The sequence below is a fragment of the Pagrus pagrus genome, assembly GCF_965226575.1.
Source record: "Pagrus pagrus genome assembly, chromosome: 6".
NCBI lineage: Eukaryota > Metazoa > Chordata > Actinopteri > Spariformes > Sparidae > Pagrus > Pagrus pagrus.
Genome location: NC_140190.1, coordinates 21669666 through 21676944, shown reverse-complemented (window position 1 = coordinate 21676944; position 7279 = coordinate 21669666).

Genomic DNA, 7279 nt, shown 5'->3' with positions numbered 1-7279 from the left:
GTAATGTGATTTTTGATTTAGGGATATATTACCAGACTGACTTGAGCTGGATGCAAAAACTGCAGCCATAAAACAGATTAAACATCTTTACCACCAGAGGGCAGTGTTAGCCGCAGTTTAGTGTTCATGATCTTGATCAAAGTTCAGCAAATTACAAAGTATTTTTTTCAGATATGCATTATTCGTAAATGTGCATACAGGAAAATAGTTACAGTTTTACAAATGTAGTAAAAATAATGTGTTTGGGTTGCTTTTGCTCTGCATCAGATAGGTTACAGCAGCGGTCCTGAGGCTGATGGGAAAGTGGTTGTGCAGAAATAAATTGTTAATAGAGATCATGGTGCAATTAGGTGGAGATGTGTGAAAAGAAAAATGTCTTATGTAGTCTCAATTATCCTTTGTAGACATTTTACAGAGCTTAATGTCGTTTGAAGCTGAGGTCATCACTCCACATGAGTCCAGTTTGTCACAGTCTGAGGGTTTTAAGCAGAAAAGAAAGTTTTCAGTGATGCATTTAATTCACAATGAAGGCTGCAGGGAACTGCAGGGAGTTATTTCTGGTGTTTGACTGACCTGCAACAACACCAGAGTGACCAAAGCATCTGGGAGGGGAAGACAGAAGTAGAGAGCTGCAGCATTAAAGTAATAGTTCACTCTAAAAAAAAATTCAGTCATTTGGACTGGATTGCTCGTCCGCTGCAATCCAAGTGTCTTTTCCTCTCGGTCGCCACTTATGCTCGTTATATGGCTTATTCCTGCCAGAGGGTAGCCCCGCGGGTCTCCAGCTGCACTTTGAGGAATAAAAAACTACACAGGAGATCTCATCAGCATGAGGGTGAGTCGATAATGACTGATTTTTGTTTTAGAGTGAACTATTCCTTTAAGTATCAAGAAATGTAGTTTCTTCTACAAAATGATGGAGGAGTCGGCCTCAAGCAGGAATGTAACTGAAAAGGAAAAAGTTTAGCGAGACTATCAGGCTGAATTATCATTTTGTTTTCACGTTATTTTCACACAAAAAAAAAAATGCGTGGGCAGCAAATACAGAGGTGTGAAATGTAGATATGGAAGGGAAAAGTATCGTCTGTATGTCAAAACAGGATTGGGTTGAAAGGCAGGAAAAACACTTAATCAACACCTGCTGCTCTTAGCTTCTGCAGTAAAGAACATCACATCAAACAAGCTTTTATCTGTAAAGGTCCATACGCCTCATGGAAAATGACTCGTGTCCACTCATACCGTATACCCAACCTACCATGCAGCATCATTAGAAATTAAAGGTCATCAGTGACTTTTATTGGTGTCAGTAAATTATCAAAATATAAATCTCCTGTATCGTGTAATGAGGAAAAACATACATCACATTTTCACAAAAAGGAGGAAATTCACTAATGAGAGCGGAGAGAACAGTGTGTTGTGAGTTCTTATCTCTACGCTGCACAATGCAAATTGGCATTTCTTGTTTTTAGTTTTTTATTCAGGTTGGTACTTGTGGGCACAGTTTTTTATTGAATTTGAAGTACACTACTCAAAATGAGTTAGGAATATTAAGATATGGGTGCATATATGCATGTGCATGGCTGTGCAATAGAAGTCCAATGAAATGTGTCAAATTATTTTTGGGGACCAAATATATTCACAAAACACACAATAATTATTAGATAAGTCGCAGAACAAACAATCAAGTGAAACACTAACATATCCCAATATCCCTAACTAATTATGAGTAGTGTATGCTGGGACACATTTCTGAAATTGATTGGACTCTTCACCGCAGATACTCTGAGGCATCACTTCTGTTATATGTTCAACTTGTGCTCATCCAGCTGTCACAAGTCAAAATGTCACGGAAGGAATTCTCATGATAAAGAAATGACATTGCTTCGATGCTAGCAAAACTATCAAGATTCATGTTTAAGCAAGATTTACAGAAAAGCAACAAGTAAGAGATGGACAATATGATTATGGAGAAGAGGTCTACAGTATCTTGCTCTTGAGTTCTCTGTCAGATTAGTGGGGTAATCTTGTGTCTTTTGGGTGTAAGTCATGTGGATAGGAGGTAAAAGGATGGGCATTACATATCAGTATGTTTTAAAGCGTCTCTGGTTCTGGAAAGACAATACAGATGCGAGATTTGTGAGCTCACTCTGAAGGTACAATGAGAATATTTGGGGGAAATGAGGGACAAATCAAACCGAACAAATGATTTGAATTTTCCTCACTGACTTCTGACATGAGTAGCAATTTCTGCTCTTTCTGCTGATGTCAAGTGGAAAACAATGTCAAACTCACACCTACAGGTCGTCAGCACTGCGGTATGTGATTATTAACACACACACACACGCGCACACACACACACACACACACACACACACACACACACACACACACACACACACACGCACACACAGGTTTCATTTCCAAAACCATCTTCAGGAAATGTGGTTTGTTTCAACTGTTCATCTAATGATTCACTATTTATATACATATATCAGCAAATGGCAGCTAATAAGCATGTAGCAACAATCGATGTATTGATCTCAATATAAAAACACAAATTAATTTCATTAATTTTACCAGATTTAGTTTAAATGTGATTTTCATCTGCAGTTCTTTGGAAGGTCACGACTGAAACATGTACAGCGACAGAGACAAACAAACAAACAGGACACATACATTTACACACAGCTGTATATTGCACATCTTAGCAGCGGGATATGTAATACAATTAAAAGATATCTGTATAAAAAGCTAAGTTTTCTTGTGTGATACTACTGGATAATTTCGAGAAGACTCCTGGACAATTTCCAGCCATGCTTGTGGTGACCAAAGGCAGATATTTTTCAAGGTAGGCATCTTCAACTGTGTTTGTGGCAGCCAAAACAGGTTTTTTCTGACCATAATCAAGTGAATTTGGTGCCTAAAAGTAACCATATCATCAGCACAGCATTGTCACAGAAGAAACAACAATGTTTTAAACAACCTGTATTTTTGCAGAAACGTGCTCAGCTAACGTTTATTCTTGCGATTGGGTTAAAGATGCTTGTTATGCCAGATTACTGGTCCGGCACTGAAAGCCAACAAATGCAGAGTCGGAGGTTACAGAGTTGAGTAGCTTTTAGCAAACTTTTCATTTTGTCCTCTGGTATCTACCTCAGCCTGAGCTCATCATTATATTAATAACAATGGGACGCATTTAGAAATGAAACTCTTCATGTATTGTTAGATATAGAATGTGTGCAAAATGCAACCTCAAACAATTGTTATTTGACTAAAAACAAAGAAACGCAGTGAAAAAGCTTGCATGTAGATCCAAAGGGGCAAAGCAGGCAGGAGGAAGAGGGCGGTAAGGTTACAGGGGGAGCTACACAATAGACCAGTGGCTCCCAACATGGGGACACTAACAAGGGCTGAGATTCATGTTCAGGGTCAAAAGATTTTCAAATGTGAAAGAGAAAAAAATATGCATTTTTGTTTTGTTTTCATGTAATTCCTTTTTCCAATCTAATATTGATTGCTGTCACCACCTCAGGCCTTTAAAAGGAAACAAGGCGAGGAGGAAAAACATCACTCATTAGTTGAACTTTGTGCATTGCTGTTAGAAGATGCAACAGCTCATAGCAGAGTTATGGAAAAGCGAGGTTTGTTTATGAGAAACCTCGGTACAATAGAGGTGGGTGTTATGTTGTGCAAAGTGCAGATAGCAGCAAACATGCACACACACAGAAAAGTCCAGCTTCACCTCAAAGACAGCAGCAGTTCACTTGAGTGGTTATCTTCAGGGTCCCTTTCAAATATTGATATTTCTGCAAAGAAATTCATTTTCCCCTTCCACTCAAAAGTTGTTTTTCTGTTTGTCTGTTTGTTCATGCTCTTGTTTTTTATTTATGGTTCATTTGGATGTTTGACTTCCACTTTGCAGAATGACATGGGTAAAGGTTTACATTAAGAAGGACCCGTCAGAGCCTGAATCCTGCAGTTTTAGGCTACTGTTTGTTCACATGGAGGATGAAAAACAAAACAGCTGGACCCAGACCTGAAAACCCCTTTCTCCCAGCAGTCCAAAGCTGCTGTGTAAGTGGTGTAACCACCAACATTACCCTGGTAGTCCTGTTAGCTTCACGGCTAACTGAGTTAACAAACTAACAGTAGCTACAGTCATGGCTGTATTAGCAATATACAGTTAGCAGTTACTCTGGTGATATGCTGCCCCTGTGGGTTAGGGTTAGGGTTAGGGTATGAATTCAAGGTGAGAAATTCTTACATATTGCACCTTTAAGGAGGTTTTGTCACTTTCTTCCTCTACAAGAAAAAATAATTGTGCATTATTCTTCTTCTTGTAATATTGTCTCTGTGATCAGGGCTATTGTACATGACAGCTTCGTTATATTTTTCCTTGAGCCAAATAAACCCAGCAGTATTTCCTTTGTCCGTTGTCAACCTGGGCTCAGTTTGCTGTGTGTCAGTTATTTCTTAGTGCTGTGTCATAGGCCACTGGACTTGTTTCAGTTTCTTGAGGACGTTTCATCTCTCATCAAAGAGGCTTCTTCAGTTCTAACTAACTGGAGGGGAGTTGCAGGCTTTTAAAAGCCTGCAACTTGGATGAGTGAAACGTGAAACGTCCTGTGTGTCAGTTAGTTTACATAATTTGATTAAACGGAAATTTGTTAATAACTAATTGTTTCAGTTAATACAGCACTGTAGTTATGCATGTTAAGTATGTACGTGCGTAAGATGTTGTGAACGATATGACCTTTTGTTTCCATCAACAAATGAAGGAAACGGATGAATTCGCTGGGGTTTACCCACTTCTGAAAGCCTGGGCTGTGGGGAAAAATGGCTGGACACGCATTTCATTATCTTCTTATGTGGGCAGCGTATTCAGTTTTATCATGACATGAAAACAAATTTGTCAGCTGTATTTGCTGACACCCCAACCCAAAATCTAAGTAAGGCAGATGAACCCAACAAGCTACCACAAGCCACAGGCCTGACTTCAGCCTTTCTGGGGCATCTGTGTCAAATCAAAAGTAGACCTACTTATTGTACATACTTTGCAGCGTTCATGTAGGTTTCAGTGTAATAAATGCTGACTTAGCATCTGTACCTGGGACCCTGTATGCAGCTTCAAAGAGACAACACCATGTAGGCGACACAGAAAAAAACAGATGCTGGACTTATACGTGGGTTACTTTACTTATATTATCTAGGATAGGAATTCTTACCTGCAGAATTTCATCACTTGCCATAGGATTACACAGGCCCTGTTTGAAATTCAAAATAACTGCAGCCGTTGTTATGTCTGTATAGCAATGACAATGAAGACAGTGAACAATAAGAGCACTGAAATATTTTGAAATATTTAAGCTCTATGCAGAGCCGACGCCGCAGTGAGCATTTACACATGTAGGCTGGGGCGCGAGCAGTTTGCCAGCCATACTTTACCCTTTAAACACAGTGACCCATTCGGGAGGAGGGCTGCCTCTCCATACAAACCCGGCTTGAACGACTTGGTTTCGGTAAGCCAGCTTTTGCCACCGGGCTGCTCTCTCTCGCCCAGCGACACAGAAAAACAGCTCTTGAGGATAAGTATAACCCAAGAAGACCAGCAGCCAGCCTGTCAATAGGGGCTGCAGCAGCCGAAGTGTCTGGTGTGCTTACAGGTCACGATCCCCAGCATTAGCACCGCCCTGGTTACCTCGACAAGAAGGCTGTGGGATTTTGCAATTTGAGTTTGGATTATTTAAAAAAATAAGCTCTGTGGCAAAAACAAATATATCATACTTACTTATTTATGTCCAGCAAAATAATCTTCACAAATGAACACCTTTTATGATTTCTGAGGTGTAAATGCAGTAATTAGAGGTAAAAAGCTTAAGTTAGGGTATTGTGGTTGCATGACGTCAACATCACCACCACAAAGCTTCCTACAGCACCATGCTACACACTTTAGAATAAACTAATCAATATACAAGTCAGAAAGTTTAAGTGAGAATAGTTTGTAACTAAAGTCGGCCTGTAAAGACGGACTAGCGAGTAGATTAGCCTCTGTGTTCGGTGTGATGACGTTTAATGTCACCGACACCTCAGTAGTCTCATTTAGTCACTATGACATTTTACATTTCACAACACCTGGTATTTACTGACTCATTTTATGTTGTAGAACAAAACTTGACATCTCTTACGCTCGTGTGAACCACAGACCTTATTTCAGGCATTTAATCAAAAACCCATTTAAAAACCCTGAAAGAGACGAGGGGACTCGTCTTAAGTGTACATTTAGAAAGTAGTTTATTCATTGATAAAGAGGAGGGCGTTGAAATAAGGTCAGAATTTCAACATTGATTTGATTTGCAAAATCAGTCCTTAATTCAGCATCAATTCAACGTCCACGCATGATGTTAGGTCCTCTATGTTGAAAGGTAAAATGTTGTAACAATGTCGCTGATTCAATTTGCAAAATCTAAACCAAATCAAGACCAAACCACAATGTTGAAATGCTGGATGGGTTTTAGAAAATTGCTGATTTTGTCCCCATTACTTTTAATGACTGCACTTTCCTCAGATTGAATAACTTGTGAGCTCTTTTTCTATTGTTAAAAAAGTATGACTACTACTTACTTGCTCATTTTTTTGTAATTTCAGCTCCAGACTATGCCCTATTGATGTTATGGTTTGGGGTACAGTTGTTATTTTATTATGTTTATCCTCATGTGTCACGTGTCCCTTGTGATACTCCTGATTAGTTTCACCTGTCCATTATTATCCTCCTGTGTATTTAGTCCATGTGTTTTCCTCTTCTTTTTGTGTTTTCCCACCATTTTGCTTGCTCATCTGTGGTCAGTTGGTTGTAACTCCCTGTGTATTTAAGTCCTTGTCTTCCTCTCTCTCTTTGTTAGTTCGTCTGTTAGCTTTTCCCACTTTAGTCCTGTTTCTTGTGTTTGTCATGTTCCTAGTGTTCCTCGTGGTTCCTCCTTTTCCCGCCTGTGTTCACATTGCTTCTTTGGTTTGTACTTGATTTAGTTTTTGTATTTTTGTACTTCTTGTGTTTTTGCCACCTGCCTTTTTGGGTCTTGTGTTTGGACTTTGGACTTTTTGGATTAAAGCTGTCTGCATTAAAGCTCGTCTTCTGTTCTGCTACCTGCCTGCCTTTGTGTGTTGCATTTTGGTTTACCTTCTCTGCTCCAGCGTGACAACTGATGCACCCTTATACACAAGTTAACCTGTTGTAATCATCTCTCTGATCACTCTGACCTTATTATGATCCCCCTATTAGATT